The 22,028-nt window shown below is 43.9% G+C and overlaps 1 protein-coding gene across 8 annotated transcripts in view; it reads right to left on the bottom strand.

The window, feature by feature from the left end:
• The window catches only part of FAM234A (family with sequence similarity 234 member A), a 32,364-nt gene extending 17,201 nt beyond the window's left edge, over positions 1-15,163 (bottom strand). For 2 of the 8 annotated variants that reach the window (XM_081297609.1, XM_081297615.1), the window contains exon 1: positions 14,970-15,161. The gene's annotated coding sequence lies outside the window, so the exon portion shown is untranslated. Of the gene's footprint in view, positions 1-14,969 lie in introns of all 8 variants that reach the window. The other 6 variants (XM_081297611.1, XM_081297613.1, XM_081297612.1 and 3 more) reach the window with 5 other exon arrangements.
• Between the last annotated feature and the right edge of the window lie 6,865 nt (positions 15,164-22,028).

Consider the following 22,028-nt stretch of genomic DNA (forward strand, 5'->3'; position numbering starts at 1 on the left):
GCATTTTACTGGCACTTTAGTTTAGAAGTAAGAAAGCTTATCAATAATCATAGGTATGCTTTAAAGTTAAAGATTAATGAAATAATTATAGGTATGCTTTAAAGTCAGAAGTTAATAATAGGTCCAGAGACATGTAGTCTAGTTGTGTAGCCAAGTACCTAGTGATTGAGGTGAACATGTAAAAGCTTAATCATCATTGCCAAAGGTTATAGAAAAATATTTTAAACAATGTACTTGATATCTTAGGTAATCAATATGTGTCAGAAAAGATTGTAACTCTTAAAAATTATGTAAATCAAAGAAGTTTTGGGCTTTGAGGCTATCCATTAACTACCTGAAAAAACACCTGCAAAAATGGTATAAAAATAAAGGCCCCTCTCTAGGGGCAGCAAATGTTTTTCTGGAGGCTGCTTGTAACTTGCAACCCATCGTCCCATCTCTTCTTTCGCTGATGCCACTCCTCCTTCAGGACCCCTGGATCTCCGCTGGGGCTGGACCCTGGCATCAAAGCACCTACCTGTCGGAGGTGCATATCTGCAGATCTTGGTTGAAGTACATTGTGATGAGGTAGTTATAACATGGTGACTTTTCCACTATAAACTTTAATTTTGAATTGTTTGTGCGTGATACCTGCAGATTTGTGTTGCACTGGGTTGAAAGTATGATAGAATTCCAGCCACCACTTGTGCATTTTGACTTAGATTTCATTTTATCAGAATCCTGTTTTAATAGTAATACTAAGTGGAAAATGTTTCTTATAGTCTGCTTTTTTTTTTTTTTTTAAAGAGAGAGTGAGAGAGGAGAGAGAGAATTTTTTTTTTTTAATATTTATTTTTTAGTTCTCGGCGGACACAACATCTTTGTTGGTATGTGGTGCTGAGGATCGAACCCGGGCCGCACGCATGCCAGGCGAGCGCGCTACCGCTTGAGCCACATCCCCAGGCCCTATAGTCTGCTTTTTAATAAATGTAATTTATTTACTTATGTGGTACTATGGACCAAACCCAGGGCCTCACACATGCTACACCAGGGCTCCACCAATGAGCTACATACCATTCTTTTTTTCTTTTCTGTTTTGAGACAGGGTCTTGCTAATTCTTGGAGACTGGCCTTAAACTTGTGATCCTTCTGCCTCAGTCTCTGGAGCAGCTGGGACCACAGGTGCATACCACTGTGCTTGGCCTGCCCACTTTTTGGAGCTGTTTCTTGTATCCACATGGGCTTCCAGTCTTCTGTGCAAAGTGGCAGAGCAGTGTAGATGTCACAAAGCATCTGGTTTAGTGTGCAGCAGGGGACTCACATCGTTACCTTCACATCTTTTTTATTTATGTGGTGCTGGGTCTTGAACCCAGGGCCTCATTCATGTCATCCTTGTCTTCTGCAAACATTAGGAGCCTCTTTCCCATCTCAAGTGTCCTGTTGATTCCTCTTTTCAAGTTTAAAGACCTATCCTATTTCCAGACTGGAGCTGCCCAAGGGTCAAGTGCTTTGTTTGAGACTTAGAGTCACTAAGACTCACCAAGAAACACAGATTTTTGCATGGGGAGGTTCCTCCAGCATCTCCCAGGGAGTCTTGTAGGCATTCACACACAACAGTTCCTTCCCCATGGTGGTGTGCAAGTATTCTACACAGTACACAAATGAACATCTGTACCCAGCAGATATCCTTCCTTCCCACAGGTGTGAAAGTTTCAGTTTTGATCAACTGTGGTTTCCTTTTAAACTTTTTTTAAAAATATTTTTTAGACCTTTATTTTATTCATTTATTTATATTCGGTGCTAAGAATTGAACCCAAGGCCTCACACATGCTAAGCAGGTGCTCTACCACTGAGCCACAGCTCCAGCCCTCCTTTTAAACTCTTTATTTTGAATTTAGTACAGGTTTACAGAAGGTTGTGAAGATGGTTCTGAGAAGTCCAATGTACCCTTCGCTGTTTCTCTGGTAGTCACATGGCAACTGTGGTGACTCACAAAGCTCAGAAGTAGCACTGTGAGCATGTGCACCAGTGCAGTGTGGCCAGTCGCCTCCGTGCTTCCTGCGCTGTCACACCCACCTGCCCCTCCACCCCCAAGGTGCGACTACCACACACCCCATTTCTCAAGTGTTGTGATTCGGAGAACACCTGTAAATGGAAGCAGCCTGTGAACTGATGCTGGATCCTGGATTTCTACCCAGCATCATGCTCTGGGACTGTCCCATGGCTGCCTTTTCCACAGTCCTTTTGTCACTGGGTACTGCTGTGTAAGTGGCCACCACCTGCTCAGCCAGTTCTGTGGGGATACTACTGGTGGCTTCCAGCACGGGCCAACATGAACCAAGTTGTTATGAACATTCACAAGCAGGTTGAATGATCCATTTCCCTGCAGCAGTTGCTGGATCACACAGTAGTTGTGTGCTCTCGTTTGTTGAAATTCGTGATGAAGATGCTAGATGTTCTTGGTGGGTTGTCTCTTGTTTCGTTATGTGGCTTCCTACTCTGTCCCTACTGATTTTCCTGCTCTGTCCGATCTGCTGGCAATACCGTCGCTCTTCTCTTCTCTTTGATTAATGCCTGCATGGAATGTCTTTTTCCATCCTTTCATTTTCAACCCATCTATATCATTACATTTGAAATGAGTTTCTTTTAGACAGCACACAGATTAGAGTTTGTTCTTTTTTTTTTTTTTTTTTTTTTAATTCACTTTTCCAATCTTTTACTTTGTATAGTCAGACCACTTACTGTTCATGGAATTCTCAGTTAGGCCTTCAAACTGCCTTCTTGTTTTGTTTGCTCTCTTTTTTTTTTTTTTTTTTTTTTTTTTTGTGGTGCTGGGGATTGAACCTAGAGCCTTGTGCACGTGAGGCAAGCACTCTAACAACTGAGCTATATCCCCAGCCCTGATCCTTCTATTTTGTTGTTCCTGTTTTTATTTTTCCTTGACTTCCTGTGGGTAATTTGAATTTTAGAATTCCCATTTGATATACATATCAGGTTGGATTTGGGCTTTATTGTTGTTGCTGTTTATTTGTTTGTTTGTTTGGTTTTGGCATTGGGGATTGAACCCAGGTGCACTTTACCACTGAGCTATGTCCCTAGCCCTTTTTATTTGTTTTGAGACAGGATCTCACTAAATTGCAGAGGCTGGCCTTAAACTTGGGATCCTCCTGCCTTAGCCTCCCATGTCTCTGGGAACACAGGCATATGCCACTGCACCCAGCTAGCTATAGGGTTTCTACGGTTTGTTTGTTTGTTTGTTTTTGTGGTTGCTATGCGTAGTACTTTATACTGGTTGACTCACTGCAACCTACTGGTGTCAGTACTTGCTGGCTGGAGTGAAGTAGGGACACCTTAATGCTGGAAGTCCCTGGACTCTCCTCCCCTATTTAGTAGGACTAAAGTACATATACAGAACCACCTCAGTGTAAACTTTTGCTTCAATTGTCAAATCTTAGGAAGCTCACAAGAAGAGAGGTCTATGAAATTTGCCCATATTTTTTTTTTCTGCTGTTCTTCCTAACATTCCAAGACTGTCATTCCTTTCCATTCCAAAAATCTCCCTCAGCCATTCTTTTTTTTAATATTTATTTTTTAGTTATAGGTGGATATAATATCTTTTATTTATGTGGTGCTGAGGATCAAACCCAGTGCCTTACACATGCTAGGCGAGCGCTCTACCTCTGAGCCACAACCCCAGCCCTCCCTCAGCCATTCTTATGTGCAGGCGAAACACTTGTCTTTCCTTCATGGAGGATGCCTTCTTTCCTATCACTGAAGATTCGTCAGGGTTTGGTAGGTCTGTTTCTTTCAGAACTGGGAACAAATTATTCTGCATCTTTCTGGCCTTTATGGTTTTGATGAAAAATCTTCTGTCACTTAAATTGTCTTTTCCCCAAAATGAAATATCAATTCTGTCTTGCTGCTTTCATATTTTTTCCTTTGTTTTTAGTTTTCAGAACTGCAGATGTTGTAAGCTATTATTCTGGTTTTCTGGAGTAGCAGTAGCACCTGGAAGGGTGTGCAGCTGGAAGGGTGTAAGGGCGAAAGAACTACAGGGCAGCCATGGGGATCTGGGGGAAGTGGATGAGAGCCGGCATGTACCAAGGGGCCAGGGCTCTGGGCTCCAGCCAGGTTCCTACTGAGCTCTTGACTCCAACATTTCCTTTGAAAATATATTTACATAGAAAAAGTTGAGAAGATTTAAGAAAAGTTTTAAATAAAAATAATTCTAACAGTTGCCTCACACATCCAGTAAAGACCTCAAGTGGTGCACCAAGTCTGGGAAGTGCTGCTCTCCACGGTCCTGAAAGGGAGGCTGCCTCAGCTGAGAGCTTTCTCGCTACTGCAGAGAGGATGCTGAAACCCCTACCATGTTGCCCCAACCCCACTGTCGGAAAGCACAGGCATTCTGAGCTGAAAGCTGCTCTCCTCACCAACTCCGGACCAGCTTGCCTTGGAAGAGCATCTCATTCCTTTTCCACCTGCATGTACTCCAGGTGTCTGTAAAGCCTGGATATGAATCCACTGCAGGAGGCTTTCATCTACTATAATTATGACCACTGGCCATGTGATGGGAGTTACTGACCCTCCAGTGTCCCCAAGAGGCTGGCAAACATTGTTCTATTCTCTATGCTTACAGCCCTTCGTTTGGAATCCTACCAATCCCAGCACGAGAGAAAGAGATAGATAGATTGATTGATTCAGATAGCTGTTGCAGCTGGGTTTCCCAGTTCTGCTGGACTGGCCACAGTCAGTCAGTCAGGCCTTGCTCCAGGAATGTGGCAACTGCTATCTTATTTATTAGTTCTTTTCTGGTTTCTTAACCACTTGTGACTCAAAGCCAATAGAATTCTTGGTTTCTCAGGAGTATTTCTTTTATCTCATTACACCACAAAGGGAGCATCATGACCCAGGAGCACAGATTCAAGGTGTCAGACCATGTTTCTGGAGCCACACACCCCTCCGTCATCTGACCCACTGGGTGGACACAGGTGCAAAATGCCTGCTCACCTCTGGCCTACCACCTCCTCACTGGGGAAGCTCAGACACAGCTCCCACTCTAAGTTTGGCAAGGTTCTTGGCTGCCAGAGGACTGTGGCTAATTTAGGTGGAAAGGGACTGGTTGGAAGGATGCCAAGAGTATGCAGGGCTGATGGAAGGAACAGAGAGCCACTCTCAGGAAATGACAGGCATGAAGGGAAGACAGGAGGCCGAGGATGCAGGAGGACCATGGCCATGGCAGGGTCTCATCAGGGCACTCCTCAGGCTAGGTACCTACCAGATTGGCAATTCTGTGAACAACCCAGCATCCTCAGGCTGGGCCTCCCAGGGTTTGCTAATTTTCCTTTTTATCCCCTATATTCTTTCACCAGTTGTCTAGAAAAGTCTAAAGACAGCAACTAGCACAATACCCAAAGTCCTGGGGAAATAAACAAAACCCTTCCCCTGGCTATCATTAAAATGTAGAGACAGGGGCTACAAGTATAGTTCAGCGGCAGAGCACATGCCTAGGACAAGCAAGGCCCTAGGTTCAATCCCAACACGAGAGAAAGAGAGAGAGAGAGAGAGAGAGATAGATTGATTGATTCAGATAGCTGTTGCAGCTGGGTTTCTCAGTTCTGCTGGACTGGCCACAGTCAGTCAGTCAGGCCTTGCTCACTATGGCGGGCCATGCCAGAAGGCCACAGTCCTCATCCTGGCAAAGGCTGGCATCCCTCACACAGCTATTTTTTAATCCTTTTTTAAAAAATTTTTCTTAGTTATATATGGACACAATATCTTTATTTTGTTCATTTATTTTTTATGGTGCTGAGGATTGAACCCAGTGCCTCACATGTGCAAGGCAAGCATTCTGCCACTGAGCCACAACCCCAGCCCCACACAGCTATTTTTAAATTGGGGTCAATAATAAATGATTCACAAAAGAGAGGTTAAATTCTGCCCATAATGTCTTTGGAGGTTTGACAGGCTTCCCATGGGAGGGAGCCACACACCAGTGCCAACAGACAGAAGTGAGAGGTGGCTCAGGTAGTGAGGAGAACTTAGGCAGCATCATGCTTCTTGCCTGCCTCCTAATCATTAACAGAGTTCCAAGACTTTTGTCCCAGTAAAAGTAAAGATGCTTTATAGGACTGGGTGTGTCGCTCAGTGGTAGATTACTTGCTTAGCATGCGCAAGACCCTGGTTTTGATTCCCAAGCATGCCCCCAAAACAAAGATACTTCATAAAAAATAGATGAAAGATAATGTGATCCTTCTCTGAAGTCTTCTGTTCTTTATGAGAGAAAACTGAGGAGCCAAGTGTTGGTAGGACCCTAGGCCCAAATTAAACAACATAATGCTATTTATCCTACAAGCACACCTACACAGATGGAGAGAAGACAGCCTTGCCCCTCCCTATGCTAACACAATAAATCATACCCAGGGGTTCATTTCCCTTGAAATTCCCGCCTGAGCTGAGTGTCTAAGAGCAAGCCACATAGGCATCACTGGGAAGCTTGCCCTGAGCACAGTTACAGACACCAGACACAGCTAGTGAGAGCTCAGAACTGAAGGCAGGAGGGAGCAGGGTGTGAGATGGCTTCTGCTTGCTCTGTCCCTGGGTCACAGTGCTGTCACACAGCTCTCTCTCTGTGCTGCAGAGTCAGAAAAAGCCAGACACACAAACGAATGAGTGCATGTGAAAGTTGAAAGGGTGGGCTGGGGATGTGGCTCAAGCGGTAGCGCGCTCGCCTGGCATGCGTGCGGCCCGGGTTCGGTCCTCAGCGCCACATACAAACAAAGATGTTGTGTCCGCCGAAAACTAAAAAAATAAATATTAAAATTAAAAAAAAAAAAAAAAAAGTTGAAAGGGTAAGGCCTACCTAATGTCAACTTCCTGCTGCAAAACGTGAGGTTTCTATTCAGGGACGGGGAAGCTGCAGGGACAACTTGATATTATTTTTGCAAAATCTTTTGAATTCATAATTAGTCAAAACAAAAAGTTAAAAAGAAATAAAATCGGGGCTGGGGACGTGGCTCAAGCGGTAGCGCGCTCTCTTGGAATGCGTGCGGCCCGGGTTCGATCCTCAGCACCACAAGAAAAACAAAGATGTTGTGTCCGCCGAAAACTAAAATAAATAAATAAATATTAAATTGTTTAAAATAAATAAATAAAATCAAAAAAGAAAGGAAGCTGGGTGTGGTGGTGCTCGCCTGTAATCCCAGCATCTGGAGGCTAAGGCAGGAGGATCCTGAGTTCAAAACCATCCTCAGCAACTTAGCGAGGCGCTAAGCAACTCAGTGAGACCTTGTCTCTAAATAAAATGCAAAAAAAAAAAAAGGCTGAGGATATGGCTCACTCATTAAGCACCCCTGGGTTAAACATTGATGCCAAAACAAACAAACAAAACGGAAAAACTTTACAAAGAGAGGCAGGATCAGAGGTTCATTCAAGTTCAAGAAGAACCAGCTTCCACAAGCAGCCCCACGCATGCCTCAGAGCCACCTCACTACAAAGCTAGTTTATTCCAAAGGCAGAAACTTTTTGTTTTGTATCATTTGTGTTTGAGAGAACACAAATAACAGTGGAGTTTTGTGGTAACTTGGAGTCCCACTGTAAAGAACAGCCAGACCCTGGCATGCTGCAATTCTCTTTTTCAAAATAATTACTGGCTTCCTGAAAACTACCCACTGCATTCATTTCCCTTTCCACAGAGGGGAAGAAAAAGATATTCACAACATATAGCCCAAATACACAACGGCATCAGGCAAACACCAGAGTCCTGCAGGGTCCTTAGGCTGGATCACATGTATCCAAGTGAATGCCAAAGGGAAGGCGCTCTCCTGCTAAGCATCCTCCCCATGGCTTCAATGCCTGCTTCAGAAGAGCTGTGAGAGCGCTGGACACAAATGCGGAAGTCTCCGGAAAATTAAAGAGCTGATCGGAAGTTTCTTCCCAAGACCCCCAAATCCTGAGCTAAGTCTTCCTGGGAACTCTACTCAGTCACCAGGAAACAAGAGCAGCACAGTCAAAGCGAGCTGGCTCACATTTCACCTAGTTTGAAAATAAGGACAGCAAGAGACGGTTCAAAGATTTGCTCACCAACAGCAGAAAGGTATCCATGCTTTTCTGCTGTGGTCACTGAAAATGCCTAGAGAATGAGACAAGGTTTCTGGAGGCCTCATGGACTGTCCCTGGGCCAGGCTGTACTTTGGCACTTACACTCATAACCATGGAGTCCAGCCATTTGGCTCTTAGCAAGCTGACAACAAAAAGGTGAACTCCCCATTATCACGTTAACCTAAAGTTTCTGACGTGGGTAGGTTTCCAGAGTGGCTACTTTTTAACTTCACAGATGATTCCTTGGGTTTTCTCAGGGCTCTTTCTGGTACAGTACAAGAAATTCAAAGGAAGATGTGAGAAATGTGTACCTGCAAGAAGTCTAGGCCCACTGCACTGCCTGCCTGGTTTTACTTTCAGCCTCTTCATCCTGTGCACATGAAAGCTTCTCCAACAGTTAAGTGCTAGAGCCTCTGCTACCAGGCAGTGAGGCTGCTGCGGGGTGAGCACGATGACCTAGAGGCTTTGGGAACAGAATGGGAAATTCTCCTCCCTGTTGGAAGTGGAAACCTGCAGTCCCCTTAGTGTGGATATTCACTCTTTGCTGCCACTAGAAGTCAGAAGAAGTCTCAGGAGCAAAGGCAAACAGTACAGGATGAGGGCTGCCTTCACCTCAGCAGAGGACAAAAAGTGAGGCCTAGTGGCTCACAGCATGCACAGGGGGCTCCACATGCTAACCAGACCCTAAGAAGTACAACAACAGAGAACTAAGGTTCGCCCTAAACTGAGCTGGTGTTTGAATTCTGACTTTCTTCTTTTTGTTTCACATTGCAACTGCTGTTGTTGAATTCCATATAGAAAGGGGGTAAGAAAAACATGCTCTAGGCATTTTCAGTGACCACAGCAGAAACATTTCACTTCTTTTTAAAAAAAAATACCTTTATTCCATTCATATATTTTTATGTGATGCTGAGGATTGAATCCAGGGCCCTGCACGTGCTAGGCGATCATTCTACCAAGCCACAATCCCAGCCCAAGGGTATTTTACTTCTAATATCACCAGGAAGCATCTGCAAACTACAAACAGGGTAAATAATATTCCTGATTTCGAGTATGTCTGTTACTTCATTTGTTAGCACAGCAAGGACCCACTACCTGTGGGCCACAGGGACTTCAAGAATCACTCCAGCCTAGGGCTGGGGATGTGGCTCAAGCGGTAGCGCGCTCGCCTGGCATGCGTTCGATCCTCAGCACCACATACCAACAAAGATGTTGTGTCCGCCGAGAACTAAAAAATAAATATTAAAAAATTCTCTCTCTCTCTCTCTCTCCTCTCTCACTCTCTCTTTAAAAAAAAAAAAAAAAAAAAAAAAAGAATCACTCCAGCCTAAAAGACAAGGCTTCTGAAATTTCCAAGGGAAGGACAAAAACATGTACCTCTGTGCTAGCAAAATCCAGTGTTGGAGGTGAGAAATAAGTCCTAAGCAGTGTTAATTTTTGTTAGCATCAACTCAACAAACGTTCTTAGAGGAAAACAAAATTGCACTTGTGCATTTGTATAAGCCATGGTATGGGAATTAAAAACACTGCCTTCCAGAAAGAAAAGCGGTTAAAATGTAACAGATGAAGATACTAAGGAAAAGATTCATAGCTCTGTGTCCTTTCAGTCACCGCTCTTTCAGCACAGAAATTGGAAATTCACATAAATTTCAGAGAATAATTGACTGGAGTTTCCTCCTATCAATTTTGAGCTTTTGAAATCATAACTATTAAGTACATTTCTTGACATATAAAACAAAACAAAAAAAGAAAGGAAATGTGTGGGAAAGTGCAGTAACATGACACACATTGCTTAAGGTGAATAAATGATTCAAAGGGCAACCTGAAGTAGGACAATCCTTGAGTTTTCACCCGTCACAACCTGGCACTGTGGAGCTGCCAGGAAATCAGACACAGCTAGTGCTTGTGCCCAAAGCCACTGGGGCTGCCACACCTGTCCTCAGGGGCAAACAGGCTGTCCCTATGCTGATACAACTCTCATTATGAGCAAGAACAATAAAATTGCGCAAGAGTTTGTAGCTCACAGACATTTCAAAGAGGCAGGAATACCATACACACACAGAAAGGAAATAAAAGGTACCCCCTGGTTTGAGCCCCAGCACTGAAACAAATAATAACAAAAGAAAGAAAACAGGTACTTCATTTTCCCCCCAAAAGTTCTTTAAGAATATTAGTTTGTCCAATCAGAGAGAACAGAAAGTAAAAACAAAAGTCTCATTTTAATTGTTTTTTAATTAGGGAAAGCATGAAATCTCCAGGAAGGACAGAATGAAAACTATCAGATCAAATAACTGGAAAGTCTACAGATATTTCCAAAAGAGGGGAGTCCAATTTTTTAAACTGCAGAAATGTAATAAAAACTGCATTTTTGAAGAAAGATTTCAGGTTGCTTTAATAATAAATGCCCGCATGCTGAGTACAAGGGGTGGGGCATGCCTACCTAGCCACTCCTGAGGTTGAGGCAGAATAGCAAAAACTCTTGTCTCAAAATAGAAAAATTAAAAGGGCTGCATATGTAGCTCAGTGGTAGAGCACCCTGGGTTCAATTCCTCATACCACAAAAAGAAAGAATCCCCCACTTTCAGGTTTTGTTTTTTGGTACTAGGGATTGAACTCGGGGACACTCAACCACTGAGCCACATCCCCAGTCCTGTTTTGTATTATTTATTTATTTATTTATTTATTTATTTTTTAGTTCTCGGCAGACACAACATCTTTGTTGGTATGTGGTGCTGAGGATCGAACCCGGGCCGCCCGCACGCATCCCAGGTGAGCACGCTACGGCTTGAGCCACATCCCCAGCCCCGTGTTTTGTATTTTATTTAGAGACAGGGTCTCACTGAGTTGTTTAGTGCCTCCCTGTAGCTGAGGTGGGTTTTTAACTTGTGATCCTCCTGTGTCTCAGCCTTCTCAGATGCTGGGATTACAAACATGCACCACCACACCTGGCTAATTTTTTTTATATTTATTTTTTAGTTGCAGTTGGACATAATACCTTTATTTTATTGATTCATATGCAGTGCTGAGGATCAAACCAAGGACACCACCCATGCTAGGCAAGCGCTCTACTGCTGAGCACAACCCAAGCTCCCTGGCTCAATTTTTAAATTGTGTATTTTACCATTCTCTTTTAAGGGAACAATGAACAATGTTCCCTTAAATGAACAAGAGATCAGTCAGAACTAAGCAGTTCATCCTAAAAAATGTATTTCATGCTTTAAAGTCTGACTTCATTTAATTTTAGCTGCATGTCTTCAAGTCTTAACTCTGACTTTATAAAGGAACCTGGAAAACTGGGTACAGTGTGCATACCTGCAATCCCAGGGCTCAGGGGGTGGAGGCAGGAAGGACTGCAAGTTCAAAGCCAACCTCAGCCACTTTGTGAGGCCTTATGGTAGGTCTGGATCTAGGCCCCCTGCTGTTTGCCCCAAATTTCTAGCTCAGTTGGCTGAATGTTCCTACTCAGAAGAGCAGCTTACATGACCGCACCCCACTGGATGGTATAACAATTTTACAAAGCAGACTTTTTAAAAAAAAATCAAGGATAATTTACACTTGTAAATTAAAATCAATAAATAAAATGGGGTGTGTGTGCCTACAAATTTAAAAGAGAGAAGGAGGGAAGAATATGTTGAAATAAACAGGGAAGGGGCTGGGGATGTGGCTCAAGCGGTAGCGCGCTCGCCTGGCATGCGTTCGATCCTCAGCACCACATACCAACAAAGATGTTGTGTCCGCCGAGAACTAAAAAATAAATATTAAAAATTCTCTCTCTCTCTCTCTCTCTCTCCTCTCCTCTCTCACTCTCTCTCTTTTTTTTTAAATTTTTTTAAAAAGAGAGTGAGAGAGGGGAGAGAGAGAGATAGAGAGAGAGAGAGAGAGAATTTTAAATATTTATTTATTTATTTTTTTAGTTCTGGGCGGACACAACATCTTTGTTGGTATGTGGTGTTGAGGATCGAACCCGGGCCACACGCATGCCAGGCGAGCGCGCTACCGCTTGAGCCACATCCCCAGCCCTCTCTCACTCTCTCTTTAAAAAAAAAAAAAAATTCTTTCTCTCTCCTCTCTCACTCTCTCTTAAAAAAAAAAAAAAAAAGAAAGAAACAGGGAAGAGAGGCTTGGTGCAAGGTGTAAGTAGCTTTTTATTAATTAATCACTTTTTTAAATTTGTTCTAACTAGTTATAGATGACAGTAGAATGTGTTTTTTAAAATATTTTTAGTTGTTGATGAATCTTTATTTTATTTATGTGTATGTAGTGCTGATAATTGAACCCAGTAACTCACACCTGCTAGGCAAGCGCCCTACCACTAAGCCACAACCCCAGCCCCTAGAATGCGTTTTTATTTATTTACTTTTTATAATGATGAGGACTGAACCCAGGAATGCTCCACCATTGTGCAACATCCCCAGCCCTTAAAAAAAAAAAAAAAAAACTTTTAGTTGTAAATGGACAAAAAAACATTATTTATTTTTACTTGGTGCTGAGGATAGAACCCAGTGCCTCATACATGCTAGGCAAGTAAGTGCTCTACCACTGAGCAACAACCTCAGCCCATCCGCAGCCCATTTTATTTTTTGTTGTTTTGAGACAGGGTTTGGATAAATTGCTGAGGCTGGCCTTGAACTTAACACCCTTCAGGCGTGTGCCATGACCATGCCCAGCTTCTGGTCCACATATTTTATAGGTGCAATTTTTTATACCTTTATTTATTTATTTATATGTGGTGTTAAGAATCAAACCCCATGCCTCATACATGCTAGGCTAGCACTCTACCACTGAGCTAAAATTGAAACCCCTGGCCATGTAGTTTGACAGCAATCCAATATGAGGTGTCTGAGAGACACCATAAACATTAAGAAGGCAGCACTGGAGCTTCCAGCTGACCAAGCAGATGTCAGACAAAGACAGTTACAGAGTCCAGTTGTTTACAGTGAACAGCTATTTCCTCTCCTCACCAAGAATAATCTCGAGGCAAAGAATAGGCCCACATTCATTTTTCGACTGAGAACAAATTTTAAGGTCATGATTCCCTGACAAAGGCAGAATTTCACAGCACATGCAGTCAGTATTCAAAAGCCTCAACAAGTTCTTTTCCTTCACATGAAGGACTTTAAAAAGCAACCAAGGATGGCACAAAGAACTTCCTAAAGATAAGCTGAGGGATAAGAGCTACTGGCATTTCAGATGAGCAATCATCACACCCAGTGAGTTTCGAGTTTTCTGGGTTGGTCCTCAATAACTCTTTCTGAGTTTTAGGGTAGGTGTTTCACCTGTGGCTCTTCTGCAGGTCAGTGTCATTCATTCTTTTATATATATATATATATATATATATATATATATATATATATAAACAAATAAAAACAAAGATAATGTATCCATCTACAACTAAAAAAATAATTTAAAAAATGTTCAGTTCTAGTTAAGCTCTGAAGAGCCATTCACTAAAGCATTAATTAACTATTTTCTTTGAAATCTACAGCTTGCAGGAGCAGATGAATTACGAGTGGATTAGAAACAGGGCACAAGTCATGGGGCTGGGGATGTGGCTCAAGCGGTAGCACGCTCGCCTAGCATGTGTGCGGCCCGGGTTCGATCCTCAGCACCACATACAAACAAAGGTGTTGTGTCTGCCGAAAACTAAAAAATAAATATTACAAAAAAAAAAAATTTAGTGAGGCTTTAAGTAACTCAGTGAGACCCTGTCTCTTAAAAAAAAAAATCTAAAAAAAAAAAAACAAAAAAAAAAAACAGGGCACAAGTCAGATGTGACTACCTGACACCTACACCTTCTCTAGAGTAAGGGTACCTTGACAGTCCTTGGGAGAATCCATTTTCCCACATGCCCAGTGAGGTTTTGTTGGGACTGACCCTTTCCCACTCAAGGGAGGATGGAGGGCTCCTTACCAATGTGTGGTTAACTAATTAGATTTACAGAAATTTAGGGCCCAAATGAATGAGGCCCAGAACTTCAGCCAGAATTACAGAAACTAGGAGTTTTCCCATAGGATGGGATGGTAAGTGGCACAGTGGTTTTAAACTATGTTCACAAACTGTTTGTTAAGTCTCCCTTCAGAAGGTAGAGTCCCTTGTACTTAGTAACCCTAAGGAATAGAGTGCACAGGCTCCAAAAGCCAGGTCATAAAAAGTATAGTGGTTTCCACCTCCTTCCTACCACCCCCAGCCCCCCCCCCCTCTCTCAGCTGTCCTAAGGAAAGGCCCTGAGGCAAGTCACCAGCCCTGTGGGAGAGCCATCCTGCAGTTAGACTCTCCTGGGACTGTCAGCTGGGCAGGGACACAGGGCCTAACCCACAGAAACTTTGATACACAGCAGCAGATAACAGCACAGGAGCCTGAGAAAAGGCCAACAGAGAAGAAAGAGTAGAGGGGGTAAGCAGGCGACACCCCCCCCACACCCACAATACCAAACCTGGTCTCTCCACGCTCCAAGGCTTCCCCTCCGCAGTGGCAGCTGGTTCATGACCCCGCCGCCCCGAGCATGCCAAGGGAGCAGCAAAGACTGCGAGCCCACGAGGCGCCAGCAGACCCCCGCCCCAGCGGGCACGCCGGGTGTCCACGCCTCTGCCCTGCACTTTCTCTTCTGCACCTCAGGGGTCCGCTCTTTCACCTATCATCGCAGCGCCGGGTAGAGCGGATGCAGTTCAGGGCCGATCCGGACTCCGCCGGCCCCGCGACCCGAGCGTCAGGCGGTCAGCGGACGCGCAGGCCCGAGCGCGCTGACCTCTCTGCTCCGGGTGCTCGGGCCAGCCTGAGGAGGCCGGTTACCAAGCGGCGCGCCCCGCCCGCGGTCCCAGGGCCCCGCAGCCCGGTGCTTGACCAGGCCGCTCCCACCAGAGAGAAGCCGCGTGCGCGAGACGTCGAGTTACCTCAGATCGGGGCGCGGCACCCTCGGGGCTCCTCGCACACTACTATGAAAGCTGGCTCAGACGCCCGATCCCGAGACAGCGACCCGCCACCGGGAAATGCCGCACCGCGGAGACCAAGGCGCCGGGACAGGGTCCTAGAGTAGTGGCTCGCCCCGCCGCAGGCCCCGCCCTAGAAACGCCCATTCCCACCGTAGGCCCCGCCCCGTCACACGCTGACCCCACCTATCACGCCTGTAGGCTCTGCCCCGCAGCAAGTTACCCCTACCGCAGGCCCGTTCAGACCCCGCCCACCCCGCTGTCGGCCCCGCCCCACCCCACGCTGGCCCCGCCCCGCGCCAGCCTCTCAGATCTCGGCTACGGGTCTCCTTCTCTTCGCAGGCCCCGCCTCAACCGCAGGCCCAGCTCCCGTCGCAGAACGCGCCAGCCTCTGAGGCCCCACCCACTAGCGTCACTTCCGTCCTGCGAAAGGGTCTCTGGAACTGCCCCGCCGGGCGACCTGCGTCGGTTGCTGAGCAACACGACGCCGCTCCCTTGATCCTCCTCAGCCAACCCCCGCGGGAACCCGGCGCTCTGGTGGAGTGTTGCTTCTCTTTGGACCCGAGTGTGGTTGCGTCGGGTGGCCATACTGGTCTAGACCTTGGGGCTCGGTCTCAGCTTGTACCGACTGACCCCACCCGGCGCCGGTGGCTCTGGCCGTCCCCCGCCACACCAGCTTCGGCAGGCAGGAAGGCATGTGCCAGGTCTCTGTGGGCTCGTCTCGGTTCTGCGGTCGCCGATGCCTCGGGCAGCGTTCCTCTTCTGATCGCGCCCGCTGGTACCTTCCACCCCTGCCCAGTTGAGTGCATTTCTTTTTTCTGTAGTGCTAGATTCTGTCCTAGAAGCGTCATGCGAATATTGTTGGCGGCGTCTCTTCACTGGTGTCTTGATGAATGATGGTTTATTTTAATATAGACAAAGATGTCAAACTTTTATGGTTGGCACTTTCTGGTCTTGTTTAAGAAATCCTTCTCTAAAAGGGCATGGTGGTGCATGCCTGTGATCCCAGTGACTCGGATGGCTGAGGCAGGAGAGTCACAAGTTCAAGGACAGCCTCGGCAATTTAGTGATACCCTGTCTAAAAATAAAAAATAAAAAGAGCTGGGCATGTAGCTCAGCGGTTATGTGCCCCTAATACCAAAAAAAAAAAAAAAAAAAAAAAAAAGGGGGGGCTGGGGATGTGGCTCAGCGGTAGCGCGCTCGCCTGGCATGCGTGCGGCCCAGGTTCGATCCCCAGCACCACATACAAAAAAACAAAGATGTTGTGTCCGCCGATAACTAAAAAAAAAAAAAAAAAAAAAAAAAAAAAAAAAAAAAAAGTCTGCTGTGGTGCAGGTCTGTAATCCCAAGGGCTTGGGACCTAAGGCAGGTGGATCATAAGATCAAAGCCAGCCTCAGCAATTTAAGGAGGCCCTACGCATCTCAGTGAGATCCTGTCTCTAAATAAAATATAAAAAAGGGCTGGGGATGTTGCTGTTGTTAAGCACCCCTGGGATCAATCCCGGGCACCAAAAAGGAAAAAGACATTCCCTATTCCACGTTGCTCTGCCATGTTTGCTGTAAAGTTTTCAAAGTTTTAACACTTAAGTCTTTAACTTAATTTGGAATAGAGTGTAAAGTGAGGAAGTAATTTTATTCGTTGTTGTTATTATTAGGTACCAGGGATTGAACTCAGGGGCAGTCAACCACTGAGCCACATCCCCAACCCTATTTTGTATTTTCTTTAGAGACAGGGTCTCACACCTCCCTGTTGCTGAGGCTGGCTTTGATCTCAAAATCCTCCTGCCTTAGCCTCACAAGCTGCTGGGATTACAGGCATGGGCCCTGGGTTCCAGCTCATTTCTTTTTCCATATGTATAACTGGGAGTCCTGGTATCAGTTACTGGACTAGTCCCATCTTTCCCCAGCAATCTGCAATGGCACTTGCCACATTTAAAAATCCATATGTGCAATGTGGATGTGTGTCCACAGCCATAATCTCAGGGACTCTGGAGGCTGAGGCAGGAGAATTTCAAATTCCTGGCCTGTCTGGGAAACTTTGTCTAAAAAAAAAAAAAAGAAAAAGAAAAAAGGGCCAGGGTGTAGATCAGTGGTAGAACCCCCTAGGTTCAATTCTAGGACTGGAAAAAAGAATCCAAATGTGTAAGAGTTTCTGTCATAGCTTCATTTGTTTTACCCTAACACCTACACATGGTATTCTGGATCAGACGGCTTCCTGATTTGATTTTTGTGTGCACGTCACTGTCTTCAAACCCTCTACCTGACAGGCCTTAGCCCTGGAATGCCATGTTAGAGATGATGGAACTCTTCCTGTATGAGAGTCAGATGCAACATAGGTGAGGCACACATAAAAATAGCTTCTCTATAAAGGAGAAAAGGCTGCTGTCCCTCTCCTTTCTTGAGGGGGTCTCCTTTTTACTCCAGTCCTTTGGCTGGTAAAAAAAAAAAAAAAAATCTTTCCAGAGCCTAGACAGCCCCATGTGTCTCTTTGTTTCGATTTTTTTTTTAGAATTTTTAATATTTATTTTTTAGTTCTCGGCGGACACAACATCTTTTGTTGGTATGTGGTGCTGAGGATCGAACCCGGGCCGCACGCATGCCAGGCGAGCACGCTACCGCTTGAGCCACATCCCCAGCCCCTCGATTTTTTTTTTGAGTTTACACTTCTGGATATCTTATTTTAATAAATTGTGACTGTAAAGACTATTAAATTCTTTTTCCCCTTTTTTATTGTCACATTATAATTATATGTAACAGTGGGATTTGTTATAATATATACATATATGCACACAATAAAACAGTATAATTTGATCAATTTCATTTCTTGTTTCGATTTTTGAGGACTTAGAAATGTCTCCAAATTCTGGGTCTCACTTCTCCTAGAAATATAAATATGTGAAAGATGATACTCCTATTTATGTTTGGACCTAACCTAAACCAGGCTGAATCCAAGACTAAGTAGTTGGCTCTGTAAATCATGGTACTGGAGATTGAACCCAATAACTAGACAAATAGCTACAGATCTATTGCACATAGTGAGTGAAGAAGTCTCCAGAGGTCAGAGGTTTTACCATCACATTGAGAAATCCAGGGAACTTTCACTTTCCCATGTTACCATCAATGACATTTTTTTGGGGGGTTGCATTTCTTGGTACTTAGGATTGAACCCAGGGGTGACTTACCACTGAACTATATCACCAGCATCCACCTTTTTAGTTTTTTTTTTTTTTTAATTTTGAGGTAGTGTCTGACTAAGTTGCTTAGGGCCTCACTGAGTTGCTGAGGCTGGCCTGGAAGTTGCAATGCTCTGCCTCAGCCTCCAGAGTAACTGTGACATGACTTGGCTGCCAAGCCTGGCAGACAGCCCACTGTTCCCTACTGAGAAGTCACAGCAGAGTGGCAGCTCAGGTGAGCTAGAGCACAGGTGGCAAGCATGGGTTCAGTCAGCAGTGCAGAGCCTGCTATGCTGGCATGCAGTTAAGGCTCAGCAGGTCAGTGTTGGGGTAATCTTGAGTACACCAACCCACAGTGGTGGCATGGTGAGGACAGGTACTGCAGAAGCTCTGCAGTTCTGGAACCCAGAGCATGCATGATCTGCTGACCACAACCTGTTTAGAAGCTTCACTTGCAGGAAAGTGGTGAGGAAATGGAAGTGGGGCAGACCTGAATAGAAGTTTGGATCAACAGCATGGGCCCCATGCTATATAGACCCCTAGACTGGCACAGAGAACAACCCTTGTCAGTTTTCCTCTTGCTCTACAGGAGTCCTGTTTCTGTGCACAGGCAAGTAAATCCTACTCTTACACTCAGTCATTCTGGTGTGTTGATTGAATTCTTCAAATTCACAAAATAAGAACCCAGAAAGAAGAAATTGATGGTGAGCTGCTGGGGTATGCTGCAGCACTGCAGGGCATGGCCTGCTTTAAGAGCTGCAGCATATATAGACCCCACCTACCAGCAGAAGTGGAGAAACTGGAATTATAGGTGGGTGCCACAGTGCTTGGCCCAGTAGCAAAATTTTCATTGCTGGCCTTCACTACAATTTGTGAAACAGGGCTGGGTATGCGTCTCAAGCAGTAGCGCGCTCACCTGGCATGAGCAGGCCCAGGTTCGATCCTCAGCACCACATACAAACAAAGATGTTGTGTCCGCCGAAAACTAAAAAAATAAATAAAAATTCTCTCTCTCTTTAAAAGAAATAAAATAAAATAAAATAAAGTCTGCTCTAAGGAAGACAGAGGAGAGTTTTATTTTTGACCTCAAATCTCCCATCTTCAGGGGGCTCAGGGACACAACTTCACAACTTTTAGGAGAGTGGGACAATAGGCAGGAAGTACACACATACAGATGTAATTAGGCTGTGCTAGTTGAAAGCAAAGTCTGTTTCCCTGGCTCCTTCCAAGGCCAGAGGCTGTCCCACCATTTCCATTCTCACATGAAAGATCTCCAGGAGCAGAAAATCAGATATCAGGAAGTAGCTTTTTAATTTTATTATTTATTTTTATTTTGTGGTACTGGGAATTAAACCAAGAGTCATTTACTTCTAAGCTATGTCCCCAGCCCATTTTATTTTATTTTGAGACAAGGTCTTCCTAAATTGCCCAAGCTGGCCTTGAACTTGCAATCCTTCTGCCTCAGACTCTCCAGTTACTGGGATTATGGTGTGTACACCATGTCCAGCTCTGTAAGTCAGTTGGTGGGTGAAGGAGGCTGACAAGATATTGCCTTCTTAAACAAGAACATGAAGAATTATATATACACTTACTTAGTCTTTCTTTAATGTCTTCCAGTAAGATTTTAATTTTATTTATTTAAAAAATTTTTGTTCTAATTAGTTATACATGACAGTAGAATGCATTTTGATACATTGTACACAAATAGAACACAACTTCTCCTTCCTCTGGCTGTACATGGTGCAGAGTCACATCAGTAGTGTGATCATACATGTATACAGGTAATAATGTCTGTCTTGTTCCACTGTCCCTCCCATTCCCACATCCTCTCCCCTCCCCAAGATTTTTATTTCTTGCACACAAATCTTTTGGCTCTTTTGTTGGATTTATTTCTGGGTATTCTGCAGTTTTCATTGCTATTGAAAATTATGTTGTTAGAAAATAAGTTTTGTTTTTTGTAGTTGATGGTTTATAGAAATACATCTAGGAGGGGCTGGGGATGTGGCTCAAGCGGTAGCGTGCTTGCCTGGCATGTGTGTGGCCCAGGTTCGATCCTCAGCACCACGTACAAACAAAGATGTTGTGTCCGCCGAAAAACTAAAAAATAAATATAAAAAAAAAGAAAAAGAAATACATCTAGGAATCTCTCCCTCTGATCCATGGGGAATTGGTTCTGAGATTCTTGAGGTTACCAAAATCCACAGATGCTCAAGTTGTTCATATAAAATAGTATGGTCTTTTGAAAGAAAGCTGTCAGTGGAAACTCCCAGTAGTTCAGATGTTGCATTTAGCAGATAAAAACTTCAAAGCAATTATCTATCTATCTATCCATCTATCTATCTATATACACATGCACACATATCTCTCTATATATATACACACACACATACATGTTCATGGGACTCACATAAATCATGTTAAAGAATTACATGGAAATACAACAGTTATTTGTCAGAGAATTCCAATAAAGGCATATAAATTAGAAATTATCTTTAAAAGTCCAACCTAATGGAAATTCTGGAGTTCAAAAAATACAATAATCAAAATGGAAAACAATTACTAAGAGGGGCTCAACAGATCTGAGCTAGCAAAGGGAAGGATCAGCAAAGTTGAACATGGATGAATAGAAATTATCCAACATTGGGCTGGGGATGTGGCTCAAGCGGTAGCACGCTCACCTGGCATGCGTGCGGCCCGGGTTCGATCCTCAGCACCACATACAAACAAAGATGTTGTGTCCGCCAAAAACCAAAATAAATAAATATTAAAAAAAAAAAAGAAATTATCCAACATGAAGAACAGAAAAGAAGCTAGGTGCAGTGACTCACACCTATAATCCCAGAGACTAGGGAAGTCAAGCATGGAGGATCACAAGTCAGAGGCCAGACACAGCAACTTAGCAAACCCTGTCTCAAAATAAAAAACAAAATGGGTTGGACTAGGGATGTAGTTAAGTGGTACAGCACAACTGGGTTCAATCCTTGGTACCCCCTCCAAAAAAGAAAGAATATGCACAAATTACCCAACATTACACAGTTTATCCAGCAATCAATCAGAGTTTTCCTTATACTCTCACCAATACATAGTTGATTTTTAATAATTTTGGCAGTAAAAGAAGGTTCAGAATTGAGATGATTAAATTGTTTTGTTCAAATCACCATTTGGAAGGAAAGTCATGCATTAGAATATTTTAAAATAGCCATGCCTTAGAGTATGACTATACTCTAATTTTAAATTTGGATGCTTGTATGATCATCTTAGTCTTTGTTGGACTCTTATAGAGCAAGTCTTTTCTTCCTTTCTCAGAGCATCAGTAATGTTAAATTATCATTTGTGAAAGGTTTTGAAAGAAGAAATTATAAGCAGTCCTAAGGTGTTATACTCACAACTTTAAAAAGTCAACTCCCTTGCTTCTGGTTTTTACCCACAGATGTTGCAATTTGTTTTTGTTTGGAATTAAAAACAGGTGTCATTCAGCTCCATGAAGCATATTCATATTGACCACCTTTCCTTTGGCTAGGACATTTTCATTGCTTGGTCTTGGCAGTACACATTTCTGGATAATATGAATTTCCTACATTTGCATCAAGATCTGTAGGAACTAGAAATATTCTGTAGGTGAGCTGCCTTGAGCAGCTTGAGATAGTTCCATGGAGGCAGTACCTGGGTTCCATCCTTGCCTCTGCCAAAGACCAGCTCTGTGACCTTTATCTAGCTACCTATTCCTTTCTCAGTATCTTCATCCATAAAGAAAGGATATTAAATAAGACCTACCCCACCTCTCCTCAAAGGGTTACTTCAGGGGAATAATAAAAAATGAGACAACAGGTAAAAAGCACTTTTTAATTTT

Source organism: Spermophilus citellus (genome assembly GCF_964194105.1).
Source record: "Spermophilus citellus genome assembly, chromosome: 6".
Taxonomy (NCBI): Eukaryota; Metazoa; Chordata; class Mammalia; order Rodentia; family Sciuridae; genus Spermophilus; species Spermophilus citellus.